General features: G+C 43.1%; 1 long non-coding RNA gene and 2 other non-coding genes across 4 annotated transcripts in view; all 3 read right to left on the bottom strand.

Moving 5' to 3' along the window:
• Window positions 1-8,353: 8,353 nt before the first annotated feature.
• The window catches only part of LOC116746260, a 55,663-nt gene continuing 44,095 nt past the window's right edge, over window positions 8,354-19,921 (bottom strand). For both annotated transcript variants that reach the window (XR_004347659.1, XR_004347658.1), the window contains exons 5-7: window positions 10,737-10,868; window positions 9,744-9,843; window positions 8,354-8,520 (exon numbers count right to left, since the gene is read on the bottom strand). This is a non-coding gene — a long non-coding RNA (uncharacterized LOC116746260). The remainder of the gene's footprint in view (window positions 8,521-9,743; window positions 9,844-10,736; window positions 10,869-19,921) is intronic.
• Window positions 14,804-14,895, bottom strand: LOC116750105. The gene has a single exon (XR_004348835.1). It is a non-coding gene; the product is annotated as a small nucleolar RNA SNORD116 (small nucleolar RNA).
• LOC116750132 lies at window positions 17,676-17,767 on the bottom strand. Its single transcript, XR_004348861.1, has one exon. It is a non-coding gene; the product is annotated as a small nucleolar RNA SNORD116 (small nucleolar RNA).

A 19,921-nucleotide genomic window follows, 5' to 3' on the forward strand; every position in this document is an offset into this window, starting at 1 on the left:
ACAAGGGGAAGATGGTGGAAGAGTAAGTCGTGGAGATCACCTTCCTCCCAACAGATACACCAGAAATACATCTACACGTGGAACAACTCCTACAGAACACCTACTGAATGCTGGCAGAAGACCTCAGACCTCCCAAAAGGCAAGAAATTCCTCACGTACCTGGGTAGGGCAAAAGAAAAAAAAAAAAAGAGACAAAAGGATAGGGTCAGGACCTGCACCACTGGGAGGGAGCTGTGAAGGAGAAATGGTTTTCCACACACTAGGAGCCCCTTCGCGGGCGGAGACTGGGGGTGGCGGAGGGGGAGAGCTTTGGAGCCGCAGAGGAGAGCACAGCAACAGTGGTGAGAAGGGCAAAGCGAAGAGAGTTCCGCACAGAGGATCGGTGTCAAAAGGCACTCACCAGCCTGAGAGGCTTGTCTGCTCACCCGCCAGGGTGGGCGGGGCTGGGAGCTGAGGTCGGAGCACAGGGAGAGGACTGGGGTTAGCGTCGTGAACACAGCCTGCAGGGGGTTAGTGCACCACGGGTAGCCAGGAGGGAGTCCAGGGAAAAGGCTGCACCTACCGAAGAGGCACGAGACTTTTTCTTCCCTCTTTGTTTCCTGGTGCGCGAGGAGAGGGTATTAAGAGCGCTGCTTAAAAGAGCTCCAGAGATGGGCACGAGCCGCAGCTAAAAGCGCAGACCGCAGAGACGGGCATGAGACGCTAAGGCTGCTGCTGCCACCACCAAGAAGCCTGTGTGCAAGAACAGGTCACTATCCACACCCCATTTCGGGGATTCTGTGCAGCCCACCACTGCCAGGGTCCCGGGATCCAGGGACAACTTCCCGAGAACGCACGGTGCGCCTCAGGCTGGTGCAACGTCATGATGGCCTCTGCCACTGCAGGCTCGCCCCGCACTCCATACCCCTCCCTCCCCCCGGCCTGAGTGAGCCAGAGTCCCCGAAGCAGTTGCTCCTTTAACCCTGTCCTCTCTGAGAGAAGAACAGACGCCCTCCGGTGACCTACATGCAGCGGTAGGGCCAAATCCAAAACTGAGCCCTGGGAGCTGTGAGAAGAAAGAAGAGAAAGGAAAATCTCTCTCAGCAGCCTCAGAAGCAGCGGATTAAAGCTCCACAATCAACTTGATGTACCCTGCATCTGTGGAATACATGAATAGACAACGAATCATCCCAAATTGAGGAGGTGGACTTTGAGAGCAAGATTTATTATTTTTTCCCCTTTTCCTCTGTTCGTAAGTGTGTATGTGTATGCTTCTGTGTGAGATTTTGTCTGTATAGCTTTGATTCAACCATTTGTCCTAGGGTTCTATCCATCAGTTTTTTTTCTTAAAAAAATTTTATTTCTTAATATTTATGTTTTATTTTAATAACTTTATGTTTATTTTATCTTCTTCCTTCCTTCTTTCTCTTTTTTCTTCCTTCCTTCCTTCCTTCCTTTCTCTCTCTCTCTCTCTCTTTCTTTCTTTCTTTCTTTCAATTGTTTTCCATTTTATTCTGAGCCGTGTGGATGAAAGGCTCTTGGTGCTGCAGCCAGGAGTCAGTGCTGTGCCTCCAAGGTGGGAGAGCCAACTTCAGGAGACTGGTACACAAGAGACCTCCAAGCTCCACATAATATCAAATGGAGAAAATCTCTCAGAGATCTCCATCTCAACACCAGCACCCAGCTTCACTCAAGCTACAGTGCTGGACACCCTATGCCAAACAACTAGAAAGACAGGAACACAACTCCACCCATTAGCAGAGAGGCTGCCTAAAATCATAAGTCCACAGACACCCCAAAACACACCACCAGACTTGGACCTGCCCACCAGAAAGACAAGATCCAGCCTAATCCACAAGAACACAGGCACTAGTCCCCTCCACCAGGAAGCCTACACAACCCACTGAATGAACTTTAGCAACTGGGGACAGACACCAAAAACAACGGGAACTACGAAACTGCAGCCTGCAAAAAGGAGACCTCAAACAGAGTAAGACAAGCAAAATGAGAAGACAGAAAAACACACAGCAGATGAAGGAGCAAGGTAAAAAACCCACCAGACCTAACAAATGAAGAGGAAATAGGCAGTCTACCTGAAAAAGAATTCAGAATAATAATAGTAAAGATGATCCAGAATCTTGGAAATAGAATAGAAAAAATGCAAGAAACATTTAAGAAGGACCTAGAAGAACTAAAAATGAAACAAGGAATGATGAACAACACAATAAATGAAATGAAGAAGACTCTAGATGGGATCAATAGCAGAATAACTGAGGCAGAAGAATGGATAAGTGACCTGGAAGATAAAATAGTGAAAATAAGTACTGCAGAGCAGAATAAAGAAAAAAGAATGAAAAGAACTGAGGACAGTCTCAGAGACCTCTGAGACAACATTAAATGCACTAACATTCGAATTATAGGGGTTCCAGAAGAAGAAGAGAAAAAGAAAGAGACTGAGAAAATATTTGAAGAGATTATAGTTGAAAACTTCCCTAATATGGGAAAGGAAATAGTTAATCAAGTCCAGGAAGCACAGAGAGTCCCATACAGGATAAATCCAAGGAGAAATATGCCAAGACACATATTAATCAAACTGTCAAAAATTAAATACAAAGAAAACAAATTAAAAGCAGCAAGGGAAAAACAACAAATAACACAGAAATGAATCGCCATAAGGTTAACAGCTGATCTTTCAGCAGAAACTCTGCAAGCCAGAAGGGAGTGGCACGACATATTTAAAGTGATGAAGAAGAAAAACCTGCAACCAAGATTACTCTACCCAGCCAGGATCTCATTCAGATTTGATGGAGAAATTAAAACCTTTACAGACAAGTAAAAGCTGAGAGAGTTCAGCACCACCAAACCAGCTTCACAACAAATGCTAAAGGAACTTCTCTAGGCAAGAAACACAAGAGAAGGAAAACACCTATAATAACGAACCCAAAACAATTTAGAAAATGGGAATAGGAACATACATATCGATAATTACCTTAAATGTAAATGGGCTAAATACTCCCACCAAAAGACACAGATTGGTTGAATGGAAACAAAAACAAAACCCATATATATGCTGTCTACAAGAGACCCACTTCAGACCTAGAGACACATACAGACTGAAAGTAAGGGGATGGAAAAAGATATTCCATGCAAATGGAAACCAAAAGAAAGCTGGAGTAGCAATTCTCACATCAGACAAAATAGACTTTAAAATAAAGACTATTAGAAGAGACAAAGAAGGACACTACATAATGATCAAGGGATCGATCCAAGAAGAAGATATAACAATTGCAAATATTTATGCACCCAACATAGGAGCACCTCAATACATAAGGCGAAAACTAACAGCCATAAAAGGGGAAATCGATAGTAACACATTCATAGTAGGGGAATTTAACACCTCACTTTCACCAATGGACAGATCATCCAAAATGAAAATAAATAGGGAAACACAAGCTTTAAATGATACATTAAACAAGATGGACTTAATTTATATTTATAGGACATTCCATCCAAGAACAACAAGATACACATTTTTCTGAAGTGCTCATGGAACATTCTCCAGGATAGATCATAGCCTGGGTCACAAATCAAGCCTTGGTAAGTTTAAGAAAATTGAAATTGTATCAAGTATCCTTTCTGACCACAACGCTATGAGACGAGATATCAATTACAGGAAAAGATATGTAAAAAATACAAACAAATGGAGGCTAAACAACACACTACTTAATAACAAAGTGATCACTGAAGAAATCAAAGAGGAAATTAAAAAATACCTAGAAACAAATGACAATGGAGACACGATGACCCAAAGCCTATGGGATGCAGTAAAATCACTTCTAATAGGGAAGTTTATAGAAATTCAATCCTACCTTAAGAAACAGGAAACATCTCGAATAAACAATCTAACCTTGCACCTCAAGCAATTAGAGAAAGAAGAACAGAAAAACCCCAAAGTTAGGAGAAGGAAAGAAATCATAAAAATCAGATCAGAAATAAATGAAAAAGAAATGAAGGAAATGATAGCAAAGATCAATAAAACTAAAAGCTAGTTCTTTGAGAAGATAAATAAAATTGATGAACCATTAGGCAGACTCATGCAGAAAAAAAGGGAGAAGACTCAAATCAATAGAATTAGAAATGAAAAGGGAGAAGTAACAACTGACACTGCAGAAATACAAATGATCATAAGAGATTACTACAAGCAACTCTATGCCAATAAAATGGACAAACTGGGAGAAATGAAAAAATTGTTAGAAATACACGACTTGCCAAGACTGAATCAGGAAGAAATAGAAAATATGAACAGACCAATCACAAGCACTGAAATTGAAACTGTGATTAAAAATCTTCCAACAAACAAAAGCCCAGGACCAGATGGCTTCACAGGCAAATTCTGTCAAACATTTAGAGAAGAGCTAACACCTATCCTTCTCAAACTCTTCCAAAATATAGCAGAGGGGGGAACACTCCCAAACTCATTCTACGAGGCTACCATCACCTTGATACCAACACCAGACAAGGATGTCACAAAGAAAGAAGACTACAGGTCAATATAACTGATGAACATAGATGCAAAAATCCTCAACAAAATACTAGCAAACAGAATCCACCAGCACATTAAAAGAATCATACACCATGATCAAGTGGGGTTTATTCCAGGAATGCAAGGATTCTTCAATATACGCAAATCCATCAATGTGATAAACCATATTAACAAATTGAAGGAGAAAAACCATATGATCATCTCAATAGATGCAGAGAAAGCTTTTGACAAAATTCAACACCCATTTATGATAAATACCCTCCAGAAAGTAGGCATAGAGGGAACTTTCCTCAACATAATAAAGGCCATATATGACAAGCCAACAGCCAACATCATCCTCAATAGTGAAAAACTGAAAGCATTTCTACTAAGGTCAGGAACAAGACAAGGTTGCCCACTCTCACCACTCTTATTCAAAATAGTTTTGGAAGATTTAGCCACAGTAATCAGAGAAGAAAAGGAAATAAAAGGAATCCAAATTGGAAAAGAAGAAGTAAAGCTGTCACTGTTTGCAGATGACATGATACTATACATAGAGAATCCTAAAGATGCTACCAGAAAACTACCAGAGCTAATCAATGAATTTGGTAAAGTAGCAGGATACAAAATTAATGCACAGAAATCTCTGGCATTCCTATACACTAATGATGAAAAACCTGAAAGTGAAATCAAGAAAATACTCCCATTTACCATTGCAACAAAAAGAATAAAATATCTAGGAATAAACCTACTAAAGGAGACAAAAGACCTGTATGCAGAAAATTTTAAGACACTGATGAAAGAAATTAAAGATGATACAAATAGATGGAGAGATATACCATGTTCTTGGATTGGAAGAATCAACATTGTGAAAATGACTCTACTACCCAAAGCAATCTATAGATTCAATGCAATCCCTATCAAACTACCACTGGCATTTTTCACAGAAGTAGAACAAAAAGTTTCACAATTTGTATGGAAACACTAAAGACCCCAAATAGCCAAAGCAATCTTGAGAACGAAATATGGAGCTGGAGGAATCAGGCTCCCTGACTTCAGACTATACTACAAAGCTACAGTAATCAAGACAGTATGGCACTGGCACAAAAACAGAAAGATCAATGGAACAGGATAGAAAGCCCAGAGATAAACCCATGCACATATGGACACCTTATCTTTGATAAAGGTGGCAAGAATGTACAGTAGAGAAAGTACAGCCTCTTCAATAAGTGGTGCTGGGAAAACTGGACAAGTACATGTAAAAGTATGAGATTAGATCACTCCCTAACACCATACACAAAAATAAGCTCAAAATGGATTAAAGACCTAAGTGTAAGGCCAGACACTATAAAACTCTTAGAGGAAAACATAGGCAGAACACCCTATGACATAAATCACAGCAAGATCCTTTCTGACCCACCTCCTAGAAAAATGGAAATAAAGACAAAAATAAACAAATGGGACCTAATGAAACTTCAAAGCTTTTGCACAGCAAAGGAAACCATAAACAAGACCAAAAGACAACCCTCAGAATGGGAGAAAATATTTGCAAATGATGCAACTGACAAAGGATTAATTTCCAAAATTTAAAAGCAGCTCATGCAGCTCAATAACGAAAACACAAACAACCCAATCCAAAAATGGGCAGAAGACCTAAATAGACATTTCTCCAAAGAAGATATACAGACTGCCAAAAAACACATGAAAAAATGCTCAACATCATTAATCATTAGAGAAATGCAAATCAAAACTACAATGAGGTATCATCTCACACCAGTCCGAATGGCCATCATCAAAAAATCTAGAAACAATAAATGCTGGAGAGGGTGTGGAGAAAAGGGAACACTCTTTCACTGTTGGTGGGGATGTGAATTTGTTCAGCCACTATGGAGAACAGTATGGAGGTTCCTTAAAAAACTACAAATAGAACTACCATATGACCCAGCAATCCCACTACTGGGCATATACCCTGAGAAAACCATAACTGAAAAAGAGTCATGTACCAAAATATTCATTGCAGCTCTATTTACAATAGCCAGGAGATGGAAACAACCTAAGTGTCCATCATCGGATGAATGGATAAAGAAGATGTGGCACATATATACAATGGAATATTACTCAGCTATAGAAAGAAATGAAATTGAGCTATTTGTAATGAGCTGGATGGACCTAGAGTCTGTCATACAGAGTGAAGTAAGTCAGAAAGAGAAAGACAAATACCATATGCTAACACATATATACGGAATTTAAGAAAAAAAACTGTTATGAAAAAACTAGGGGTAAGACAGGAAGAAAGACAGAGACCTACAAGAGAATGGACTTGAGTATATTAGGAGGGGAAAGAGTAAGCTGTGAGAAAGCGAGAGAGAAAGGCATGGACATATATACACTACCAAATAAATATAAGGTAGATAGCTAGTGGGAAGCAGCCGCGTAGCACAGGGAGGTCAGCTCGGTGCTTTGTGACCACCTAGAGGGGTGGGAAAGGGAGGCTGGGAGGGAGGGAGACGCTAGAGGGAAGATATATGGGAACATATGTATATGTATAACTGATTCACTTTGTTATAAACCAGAAATTAACACACCATTGTAAAGCAATTATACTCCAATAAAGATAAAAAAAAAAGACACAATCAACCGAGTGAAAAGGGAGAAAATAATTGCAAATTATGTATCTGATAAGGACTAATATCCAAAATATATTAGTTATTTCACTCATATAACTCAACAACAACAAAAAAAGCAACCTGATTTAAAATGGTCAAAGGACTTGAATAGACATTCTCCAAAGAAGATATACCAATGACCAATACGCGCATGAAAAGATGTTCAACATCATTAATCATTAGAGAAATGCAAATCAAAACCACAATGAAATACCATCTCATGTCAACTAGGAGGGTTACTATCAAAAAAAGCAGAAAATAATGTGTTGATAAAGACGTAGAGGAATTGCAACCCCTGTGCACTATTGGTGGAAATGTAAAATGGTGCAGCCACTATGGAAAATAGTATGGCGTTTCTTCAGAAAATTAAAAAGAGAACTACCCTATCATCACTATGTATCATCTTGGTACATACCCAGAAGAATTCAAAGAAGGGTCTCAAAGAGATATTTGTACATTCATGTTCACAGCATTATGCACAAAAGCCAAAGACGGAAGCAACCCAAATATCTATTGACAGACCAGTGGGTAAACAAAGTATGGTATATTCTAGAATATTATTCAGCCTTAAACAGAAAGGAAATTCTGACACATGCTACAACATGAATGAACCTTGAAGAACTCATGCTAAGTGAAATAAGTCAGAAACAAAAGGGTATTGTATCATTTCACTTATATGAGGTACCTAGAGTAGCCAAATTGATAGAGACAGGAAGTAGAATGGCAGTTACCAGGGGCTGCAGGGACAGGAGAATGGGAGCTTTTGTTTAATGGGTACAGAGTTTCAGTCTTGCAAGATGAAAAAAGTTCTGGAGGTGGATGGTGGTGAGGTTTGCACAATAATGTGAATATACTTAATGCCACTGAACTTTACCCTTAGAAATGATTAAGATGGTAAATTTTATATGTATTTGACCACAACTTAAAAGTAAAAATTTAAAAAGATATTTTAAATATTAAAAAAAAGATGGAATGGTTCACTGTGCACCTGCATTTAACTGTATTAATTTATTTCTTTACTTAGATATTTAAAAATAATATTCCAAACAAAGAAAGAGCAAAAGTTATAGAAATAAAGGAGACAGAAAACATAAATAATTCACCATATTATTAATGTCTCACAGTATTTGAATTAACAGTCTTTAAAAAAACATGTGAATTCCTGACTTCTTAAAAACAATAATAAAAATAATCCTGCAAAAAACTTATTGAAAATTGGGTTGTTATCTCTGGAATACATTGTTTTTGCCATTCCCAGGTGAGAAAGCTGTTACAAAAACAGCAGTTCCTTGGTGTAGTGGTGAGAATTCCAAGCAATAAAATGTACCTTCAACATTCAACATCGCTTCCAATCTACAAAGCAGAAGCAAAAATTAGGGAGGTTGAGAAAGAAAATCTTAGTATAATGTTAAATGATAAAAGCTTACATAACATTCACCATAGTTAGTCACTATACAACTGATATCACCAGAAGAGTTACACTCACTATTTGGAACATGGTAATATACAGATTAATTTTTTTAATAAGACATTAGTTTCAGAGTTCCCCAGAGCACATGACTCAGAACCATGCATTACAAGCAGGATCTCTCTTATACACATTTGAAACACACTGAGGGCAGAAGTCATGAAATCCATATAAAAATGCAATAATTTTAAACATGATTTCACATCTAAAAATGTTTATTACAGCATATAATTGAAGCCAGCAATCAAATGTATATGAAACTTCTTCTTCACACGATAGGAGGAAAAAGACAGACACAACTAAACAATAGTTGAAAACTTAAGACTGGGTTGGCAAGCAGATTAAAATATATTGTGAAGACATTCCAAAATATAGTACCTATGCTTCAATTTCCATGTAACTGTTTCACTTAATGTAGAAATGAAGAACAAAAACCCATGAAACCTGTGATCTCTTTGAGTTTTGACCATCTAACTGCTCTAAAGAGACTGTTACTCAGAAGATTCCAGCAGCTCAGACAAACATGTATAAGCATAAACATACCCACATTTTCCACACTCATGTGCTGGTTCTCTAGAGTCTGTTTACTAAGTATGTAAATAATGCTGCCAGGTGAGCACTCAGAGAGTTTCACTATTATCCCAACACTATAGAAGTACAGACCTCTGCCTAATTCAGTTTATCGAACACATGCACGTTGGTGAGCTTTCATATACAACAGTTCCTGTTGGTACCTCACAGCTGAACAAACTCAACACTTCCTCCACATATTTTGCACAGGGTGGGTATCTGTGCTGTACCTCAGTTTCCCAGAACTGATTAGGTCACTCATTTTGTTCAGATTTTCTGAGATCAATAATTACAGTCATCATCGATCCAATGACATTATTAAAAGGGTTACTTTGAGGCTCAGTTAAGCAACAGACCAAGCACTCAGGAGTTCATCACCCATGGACTCACTGACCTATCATATTCAGTCATGGAGGCCATATATCGCATACACTTCCCAAGGCTCCAAGGCTGACTAGCATAGTCAAAGACTTACCGTTATTGAAATATTACATTACCCCTATGAGAAATGTCAGTATTTCCAGGACAAAATGCTTACCAGTTTGAGAATGGACCTTAAGGATGGAAAGGCAGACTTATTCTGAATCCTGTCCTTTATGTCACCTCTCTTTCATATGAAACACAGTACTTGATCCATGCTGAATGTAGGAATAAAATAAAATGTGGAAAGATGAGAAGTAAATGTGTCCATTGGTCTGCCAGGCACAAGATGGTAGAGTTCACAAATGTACCCCTACATTAAATAAAATAATGTATTTCTCTCCTGAAATATTTCTGATGTTATTCCAATAATATTAATTGTGTTAATCTCTACCCTCCAGCAGAGCAAATCTTGTCCAGTATTTTCTGCCACCAGATAATCAGATGCTTATAGACAATTATAAAATTTACTTCCTATAATTTATGCAACCAGGTTAACTTTCAAATACCATAGTCACTATTGGGAATTCTTTTTTTTTTTTTTTTTTCTTTTTGCAGTACGCGGGCCTCTCACTGTTGTGGCCTCTCCCGTTGCGGAGCACAGGCTCCGGACGCACAGTCCCAGCGGCCATGGCTCACGGGCCCAGCCGCTCCGCGGCATGTGGGATCTTCCCGGACCGGGGCATGAACCCATGTCCCCTGCATCGGCAGGCGGACTCTCAACTACTGCGCCACCAGGGAAGCCCGGGAATACTTCTTGATCAACTGAACTCCCTCCATTTTTCGCCTAGTATAGTCCCTTGTGCTGGACCTCAACTCACAGAAGTAATTTTGTCAGTCATTTCATTCAGACTCCTCTGAGATCCATTTCTGAAGTCATCATCAATACAGGTACATTTGTAGAAGAACATTAAACATGAGATATGTGGCAGAGACTGAGCACTCAGGATTCCAACACCCTCAGACACAATGACCCGCAGTTTTAAATCACAGAGACCAATCATCACAGTCAATGACTTAGTCTCACAGTTGACTAGCTTGGCCAGAGTTTTACTTATCACTGGAATGTTACAATGCTCTAACGTCAGTATTCTCAGGACAAAATACTTACCAGTGTGAGAATTCCCACTGGACTGTGAGGTTTGGATGGCAGATTTAGTCATGATATTCTCCATCATTTCACTTCTCAAGGTGAAAAAAATTAGTTTTTTCATAAAAAAACAAGTGCTGATTCTAAGTTGAACTACAAAAATAGAGCAAAAGTGAGCAAAGATTTGTAACCCATTCACTGATCAGTTAGCCTAGGAGTCCCTACACTGCAGGTATTCTCATTTAGTTAGCCTTGAAGATGTCTAGAAGAGAGAAACTCTTTCTGTACCTAAAAAGGCTAAAAGCCGGGTGACAAAGGTCAGGTCATCCCATGTTATTGAGCAGGTTTAATTAAGAGGAACTATTCATTTCTGTATGCTGGAGTCTCCCTTACCCCAGTGAGAGCCTTAGGTAACCCAGTCTAGAAAAAACCTTCCAACACCTTATACAGGACTAGTAGGAGCTATGTGAATGTCCAGCAAAACCAAACAAACCAAGGGATCAAAACAGCACCAAATCAGCTCTGACAATCAGACTGCAATGGAAACCACACCCTAGAAAAATGTGATAAGACATTGAAATAAACCAACACAGAGATCATGGAACTAAAATAAAAATTTAAATAGAAATCAGGTATCCTAATATAATATGAAAAACTGCCCAATAGAGATGCAAATAGACATTATCATACTCAGTGAAGTAAGTCAGAAAGAGAAAGACAAATACAGTATGGTATCACTTATACATAGAATCTAAATTATGGCACAAATGAACCTATATACAAAACAGAAACAGACTCATAGACATAGAGAACAGACTTGTGGTTGCCAAGGGGGATGGGAGGAGAAAGAAGGATGGACTGTGAGTTTGGGGTTCGTAGACGCAAACAATTAATTACATTTAGAATGGATAAACAACAAGGTCCTAATATATGGCATGGGGAACTATATACAATATGCTGTGATAAACCATAATGGAAAAGAATATAAAAAAAGAATGTGTATGTGTGTATAACAGAGTCACTTTGCTGTACAGCAGAGATAGTTACAACATTGTTTATCAACTATACTTCAATTTAAAAAAACCCTGCCTGGGCTTCCCTGGTGGCACAGTGGTTGAGAGTCTGCCTGTTGATGCAGGGGACACAGGTTCGTGCCCCGGTCCGGGAAGATCCCACATGCCGCGGAGCGGCTGGGGCCATGAGCCATGGCTGCTGAGCCTGCACTTCCGGAGCTTGTGCTCCGCAACGGGAGAGGCCACAACAGTGAGAGGCCCATGTACCACACACAAAAAAATGATAAATAAAAAAACCCTGCCTAATAGGAATGAAAAAATCACACTATACAAGAAAAATAATCATGAACAGAATGTGACCAGAAAATCAATGAAGGAAACAAAAGCTTAAAAATGCAGTTATAGAAAAAATATTAAAGTATTGATGAAAAAAGTTTACAGTGTAAATTAAAAATACCTTAAAATAAAAAAGAAAATAATCTCCATTAAATAATATGAATTGTAAATAAACAAATAAATAACTGAAATACAAATTAACCTATATAATAAATATGAAAATCTCACCAGATAGGTTCACTATTAGAGCTGACAAAACAGGAAAAATATTAAGAGAAATTAGTGTGGATCAATAGATTAAAATCATTTTAAAATCAGAAAATAAAATCTAAGAAACAAATCCTAATAACAATCTGTGTGATTAAAAAGAAAAGATTGCTAGATATTAAATAACTCATTAAAAAAGAATACTAATCAACTAAAGGTTAAAAATACAGAAGTTGTAGGACAAACATATAAAAGCATGAATTCAGAATTTTAAAAATTCTACAGTTAAAACACTGTAATCAAAAAGGTAGCTGGAAATAAAATGTAAAACTAAAAAGTTCAATTATATAATAACATTTCAGGAAAATATGAAAGCAAAAAATGAAAGAAGGTGTACCTGACATAGCACTGAGAAATATTTAGCTGTAGTTTATTAATTTAAAAAATATCTAGGGACTTCCCAGGCAGTCCAGTGGTAAAGACATTGCCTTCCAATGCAGGGGGTGGGGGTTCGATCCCTGGTTAGGGACATAGGATCCCACATGCCTCGTGGCCAAGAAAAATAAAAAATAAACAGAAGCAATATTGTAACAAATTTAATAAAGACTTTAAAAACGGTCCATATTAAAAAAAAAGAGGAAAAACAAAAGACTATGACAATGACATTATAAGGACAAATAAATAACAAAATAAGGTCAAAAAAGATACTATCCCCTGTGAACACACAGGGTCTATTAAAATTCTTGATGGAAACCATTTGAAAATGTAGTCTTTGAAAAAAACAAACAAAACAACACTGTCTGAAGAAAATGGCCACTTTATCACAATATAACACATATAATAAAAGTTCAAGGAAAAAACTGGCCAATGACAAAAGATGAATATTTACTATAAGAAATAATCATGATTAACAAAGCTAGAATAAATTAGTTTGCTGGGACACATTACAAAAAGAATGGAAAAACTGTAAGGATATAAGATAAAATGTCAACAAACCACTTGGACCTGGCTCACTTAGCTAGGTAAGGGGGACTAACGAGCACAGTTCCATATGAAATTAAAGCCAAGCCAGAGTCTCTTCATTTGGACAACATGGACAGCTAATGGCATAGGAGCCATTCCGATGCCCAAAGTTGCGGGACAAAACCCTTGCAGCAACTGGGTAACTTGCCGTGGTGCTTTGCACTTTCGCACTCTGGTTCTGTCAGTGCCATGACCTCGGAGAAACCATGAGATCCAGGTCCTTCAGAACTAACGTATATCCCACAGCCGCACAAAGAGAGAACCGAGACAACAGCATGGATTCTTGAAATGGCATGACTTCTCTGGCCTGAGACCAGGAATGCCAGAGAACACAGGCTCGGCGCACCAGTGGGTGGCAGGACGAAATGACCCCCGTATCACACATCCTCTCCTGCCCTTAAACCTACTGTAGCCTTTCCTTGGCAGCCGACTCCCTTGTTTCTGCATGGAGGCGCCCAATAACATCCGGGAAGAGTTATAAACCTCAGGGAATGCTATGCAGGCTGGGTATAGAAAAGACATTGGGCTATCTTGAGGAACACTCTCACATCTTCAACACAGGGGGACCATGGCATAAAGGGGACAAAATACCCCCCGGCCTCCAAATCGGGCCCCATGAGAAGACACCATACTATGCCACGAAGGCAAACATTTGACGGCACAGGGACCAGTCATGAAGCAAATCGACAAAGGAGAGGCAAAGGGTGGGATGATCCACAAAATTGCACCCTGTATTTCTTCCTTACATGTGCCTCCAATGCGCCTGAGAGCATCACAAAGGAATGGCCTATGTCCACTGTCGATCAACACACCCACCAGTAAACCTGTGGGATTAGCCAACTATCTCACGTGTATTTCCTGTTCGCCTTGCTTTCTCTCTGGGCCAGGATCCAAACACCACACAGCAAAGTGCCAGAGCCACCCTTTGCCACAGAAGGCTGATTTCCCCGGGAATTGCCTAAGGCATTTTTGAGCCCCTCCACAAACAAGAAACAAGAGGGATACAACCCAAGGAGGAGCCATCAGCTTGGCCCAACTCCCAGAGACACTGGCCCACTTGATTTCCCCTGATCATCAGGAGAAACTTTAACTGCATCCAGTCGCCCAAGCAGAACATGACAAAGAAGCCTGGCATAGGCCAGGACTCCTTCTCTGACCCTGAGCATACAGACTTCTGTTTCTTTGAGGGCACAAGGCAACGACCAGGGGGTGGGGGGGGCCTGTAGAACTCAATTGCAGGTGACAGGCCCACCAATGGCTCACACTTCCTCTCCTTCCTGCATGCTGAACCACGGTAGGGGACAGCAGTCATGGCTAGACAAAGGCGCCCAGAGATGGCATGCTATCCTTAGCCTTCCCACTTGGATAGGCATCCCAGGCTCCTTTCCCAATGGCTCTTCTCCCCACAAGAAGACCACCACCCTCAAATTGAACAACGAGGCTATGGACACCCATGTCAGCAAATGCAATGTGAACCTCTCCCTACTTTCCTTTTGGGAGCCACGTGCTGGACCTCAGTTCCAATGAGGAGACGGTAGGGATTTCTCACTCATTTTGTTCAGATTTCCAAGGAATGCATCTGTGGGAGTCATCATCGATCCAGGCACATGCTCAAACGCTGGACATGGAAAGTTGTAGCCTCCACCGTGGGACGGCCAGCGAGCTCAATCATGTCAGCATTTGGGAGTGGCCAGAGCAAAGCCATGGGGCAGGTAGTGCAACCAAGTCTCAGGGCGTCAAAGCTGGTGCTCCCCAGGAAAAGACCAGAGGTGAGGGTGTAGCCCCAGTGCACAAGTTCCCGTGGCCAAACATCTAGGTTTCAGCAAAGAAGTGCTGCTTACTGCCACAAGAGTTAAACCAGGATCCTTACGGACTGCACGCCAACACCCCTCCAAGACTCCTACACCACACCTTGCCTTTCTGCATCGTCCTCACTTCGCCGGGTATCACGGATTATATGGAGGGCTCCAGGCTGCTGCTGGCATTCATTCCCTGGCATTCCACCCAGCTCGGGGTGAGAGAACACACGTATGCTTGAGGATGGTGCACAGGCACACCGAGGGAAAGGGCGATACCACCCAGGGATGTGCATTCTATCTCGCCTAAACATTTCATTTGCTGCCGATCTTGTCTGTGTATCAGCAGCCAAATGTGAATGCATCAGGATGTGGACGCCTGCAGAGCATGCAGCCATCAGGACAAAGAGCGCCACTGTCCAACAACCCCCTGCTCTCGGGCCCTGCAATTCCTCTCCTGAGCTCTCCTCTCTCCGACACAGGAAAAGGATATCGTCCTGAACACCAGAGACACCCTCAGGGGAACTGGGCTCCCTCAGCCTAAGAGCCACTGCCCTCTAGGGAAACACACCTGCTCTAGGAACATACACTTCTGCACAACTGACTCGCCATCAAGTGGAAACAGGGTCCCTGTGATCTTCCACAAGGGAATGGCCAAGACCGAAAGTGATGACCTCCATCAAAAGGGGTTCCTCAGGCCTCAGGACAAAGGGCACTGAGGCACCGCTGGACTGAACAAGGGTGAACAGCAGCAGGCATGCTTCCTAGTCTCCAGCCAAGCCAGAGGACCTTCACTTGGACCACACAGAGAGCAAATGGCATCAGAGCCAATTTGATGTCCAAAGGTGCAGCAAAAGACCTTTGCAGCACCTGGGTAACTTGCCATGGCGCCTTGTACTTTCACAATTTGGGCCTGTCAGTGCCATGTCCTCAGAGATACCATAAGACCAGGTCCTCCAGAACCAACGTGTCACCCAGAGTCGCACAACAAGAGAACTCAGCCAACATCCTGGAACCTTGAACAGCCATGACTTCTCTGACCTGAGGCCAGGCATGCCGGAGACCACAGGTTCACTGCACCAGTGGGTGGCAGGATAAAATGATCCCTGCACTCCTCATCCTCTCCTGCCCTTAAACCTGTAGCCTTTCCTTGGCAGCCGACTCCCTTGTTTCCACATGGTTGTGCTCAATGACCTCTGGGAAGAGCTCCAATCCTCAGGGAATGCTATGTGGGCCGGGTATAGAAACGATCCTGGGCTGTCCTGAGGAACACCTTCATATCTTCAACACAGGTGGAACGTGGCCAGACAGGGACAAAACACCCCACGGCGTCCAAATCAGCACCCATGAGAAGAAACCATACTGTGCTGGGAAGGCAACCACTCGCTGGCACAGGGACCTGCCATGAAGCAAATCAACAAAGGAGAGGAAAAGGGTGGGGTGGTCCACGAACATGCATCCTTAATCCTTTTCTACACATGCCTCCAAATGTGCTGGAAGGCATCCCAAAGGAGTTCCAGGAACCCTATGGCCACCGTCAATCTATCTACCTCCAGTAAAACTTGCAGGCTTAGCCAGCCTTCGCACGTGTATTTCCCACTCACCTTGCCTTTCTCTCTCTGCCAGCATTGAAATATCTCACCGCAAGGTTCCAGAGCCACCCCTCACCAGAGAAGCTTGATTTTCCTGGTAATTACCTAAGGCATTTTCCAGCGCCTCCACACGTAACACACAAGAGGGACACAACTTGAGGAGGAGCCATCAGCTTGGCCCAAGTCCGGGACAGTGGCCCATTTTTTAAAAAAATTATTTATTTATTTATTTTGGCTGCATTGGGTCTTTGTTCTGTGTGAGGGCTTTCTATAGTTGTGGCAAGTGGGGGCTACTCTTCACTGTGGTAAGCAGACTTGTCATTGCAGCGGCTTCTCTTGTTGTGGAGCATAGGCTCTAGGTGCACGGCTTCAGTAGTTGTAGCATGTGGTCTCAGTAGTTGTGGCTCACAGGCTCTAGAGCGTAGGCTCAGTAGTTGTGATGCATGACTTAGTTGCTCTGAAGCATGTGGGATCTTCCCGGACAAGGGATCGAACCGGTATACCCTGCATTGGCCAGCAGATTCTTAACCCCTGCACCACCAGCGAAGCCCAACAGGGGCCCGTTTACTATCCCTGATCAGCAGGAGAAACGGAAACTGCATCCCATCTCCCAAGGAGCCTGGCGTAGGCCAGGACTCCTGCTCTGACCCTGAGCACAGAGACTTCTGCTTCCTTGAGGGCACAAGGCAATGACCAGGGGGCGGGAGAGGCCTGTAGAACTCAGTGGCAGGCCATAGTACCGCCAATGGCTCATGCTTCCTCTCCCACCAGAAGGCTGAACTGTGGCAGGGAACAGCAGTCCTGGCTAGACTCAGGTGCTCAGAGATGGCATGCTGTCCCTAGCCTTCCCATGTGGAAGGGAATCCCAGGCTCCTTCCCAATGGCTCTTTCCCCACAAGAAGCCTGCCACCCTCAAACTGAACAGCTGCAGCTGCCCACGGTAGCAAATGTAACATGAACCTCTCCTTATTTTTCCTTTGGGAGCCATGTGCTGGACTTCAGTTTCAATGAGGAGACTGTAGGGATTGCCCACTCATTTTGTTCAGATTTCCAAGGAATGAATTTATGGGAGTCATCATCGATCGAAGCACCTGCTCAAAGCCTGGACATGCAAAGTTGCAGCCTCCACCACTGGCAGCCAGCGAGCTCAATCATGTCCACAGTCAGGAGTGGACAGAGCCGAGCCACGGGGCAGGAAGTGCAGCCACATTGCAGGACATTGGAGCTCGGTGCCATGGGAAAAGCCCAGAAGGTGAGAGTGTAGTCCCAGTGCACAAGTCCCCATAGCGAAACATCTAGGTTTCGGCAAAGAAGTTCCACTTACTGCCACAAGGTTTCCACCAGGAAGCTCAAGGACTTCACGCCAACACCCCTCCGAGACTCCTTCACCTTGCCTCGCCTCGCCTTGCCACACTGTCCTCACTTCACTGGGTATCATGCACTATCCAGGAGGCCCCACGCTGCTGCCACCATTCATTAACTGGCACTCCACCTGGCTCGGGGTGAGAGAACACATGCACGGTTGAGGATGGTGCATGGGTGCACAGAGGGACAGAGCGTACCACCCAGTGATGTGTGCTCTATCTTGCCTCAACATTTCATTTGCTGCCCAGCTTGTCTGTGTGCCCGCAGCCAAACGTGAATGCGTCATGGGGCAGATGGCTTCAGAGCACGTGGCCATCAGCAAAAAGAGCACCACTGTCCATCAACCTCCTGGTACAGGCCCTGCAATTCCCCTCCTGAGCGACCTCCCCACAGACACAGCATAAGGATGTCATCCTGAACTGCTGAGACACCCTCAGGGGAACTGGGGCCCCACCACCTTACAGTCACTGCCAACCCGGGGAACACACTTGCTCTTGGCACATACACTTCCTCACATTGCACTCTCCTTCAAGGGGAAACGTGGTCGCTGCAATCTTCCACAAGGGAAGGGCCCTTGGCTGAATTCGATGACCTCCATTAAAAGTGGCTCGAAGGGATCCGTGACAAAGGGCACCTGAGGAACCCTTGGACTGACAAGAGGGACTCACCAGCAGGCATGCTTCCTGGCCTCCAGCCAAGCCAGAGGCCCTTCCCTTGTACCACACGCAAAGCTAATGGCACCGGAGCAATTCCAATGCTCAAAGTTGAGTGTCAAACACTTGCAGCAACTGGGTAACTGACTGCATCACCATGCACTTTCGGACTCTAGGGCCATCAGTGACCTTGGAATAAGCGTGAGACCCTGGACCTCCAGAACCAATGTGTCACCCACAGTTGCACAACGAGAGAACCCAGCCATGAGCCAGGACCCTTGAACCGACATGACTTCTCTGGCCTGAGGCCAGGCACGCTGGAGACCATAGGGTTGCCGCACCAGCAAGTGGCAGGACAAACTAACACCTGCACCACACATCCTCTCCTGCCCTTAAACCTGTAGCCTTTCCTTGGCCGCCGACTCCCTTGTTTTGTACATGGTTGCACCAAATGACCTCCAGGAAGAGCTCCAAACCTCAGAGAATGCTATGTGGGCCGGGCATAGAAATGATGCTGGGCTCTCCTGAGGAACACCTTCATATCTTCAACACATGGGGGAACGTGGAAAGACACGGACAAAACACCCCACGGCCTCCAAATCGGCCCCCATGAGAAGACACAATACTGTGCCGCGAAGGCAACCATTCGCTGGAACAGTGACCTGCCATGGAGCAAGTCAACAAAGGAGAGGAAAAGGGGGGATTGTCCATGAACATGTACCCGTAATCCTTTCCTACACGTGTCTGCAAATATGCCTGAAGGCATCCCAAGGAGTTCTGGGAACCCAAAGGCCACCATCAATCTATCCACCCATGAGTAAACCTGTGGGTTTAGCCAACACTCTCCCGTGTATTTCCCACTCGCCTTGCCTTTCTCTCTCCACCAGGACCCAAATGCCTCACAGCAAGGTGCCAGACCACCCCTCACCAAAGAAGCTTGATTTCCCAGGGAATTGCCTAAGGCATTTTCCAGCCCCTCTACACACAACACACAAGCGGGACACAACCCGAGGAGGAGCCAAGGGCTTGGCCAGACTCTGGGGAACAGTGGCCCATTTGATTTCTCCCCATCATCAGAAGAAACCTAAACTACATCCTGTCTCCAAAGCAGAACATGACACAGAAACCAGGCCTAGGACAGGACTCCTGCTCTGACCCTGATCGCAGAGACCTGTGTTTCCTTGAGGGCATGAGGCAATGACCAGAGGGCAGGGGAGGCCT

This window comes from Phocoena sinus, chromosome 2, assembly GCF_008692025.1.
Source record: "Phocoena sinus isolate mPhoSin1 chromosome 2, mPhoSin1.pri, whole genome shotgun sequence".
NCBI lineage: Eukaryota > Metazoa > Chordata > Mammalia > Artiodactyla > Phocoenidae > Phocoena > Phocoena sinus.